The sequence below is a fragment of the Penaeus monodon genome, chromosome 22 (assembly GCF_015228065.2).
Source record: "Penaeus monodon isolate SGIC_2016 chromosome 22, NSTDA_Pmon_1, whole genome shotgun sequence".
Lineage (NCBI taxonomy): Eukaryota > Metazoa > Arthropoda > Malacostraca > Decapoda > Penaeidae > Penaeus > Penaeus monodon.
This window is the reverse complement of record NC_051407.1, coordinates 40,400,470-40,400,743: the sequence shown is the minus strand read 5'-3', so window position 1 is coordinate 40,400,743 and position 274 is coordinate 40,400,470.

The window sequence follows — 274 nt, the reverse complement described above, 5'->3', positions numbered from 1 at the left end:
TCATTTAACAAAGAAAGGAAAAGGTAAAACGGTAAAATGGGGAACGAACGGATGCTAGCGAAAGAGGAGAACAGCGTAGGTCGCGGGAAGAGAGAGGGTGGAAGAGGGGAAGGAAGGAGAAGAAAGGGTAGACGAGAAGGGGAGAACAAGGGAAATGTGAAAGAACGACGCAAAGGTCGGAACAATGGGAAGGACGACGGAGAAAATTCGAAGAAGGGAAGCAAAGACATTGAAGATGAGTGACGCAAAGAAAGGTAATGGAAGAGTAATGCGT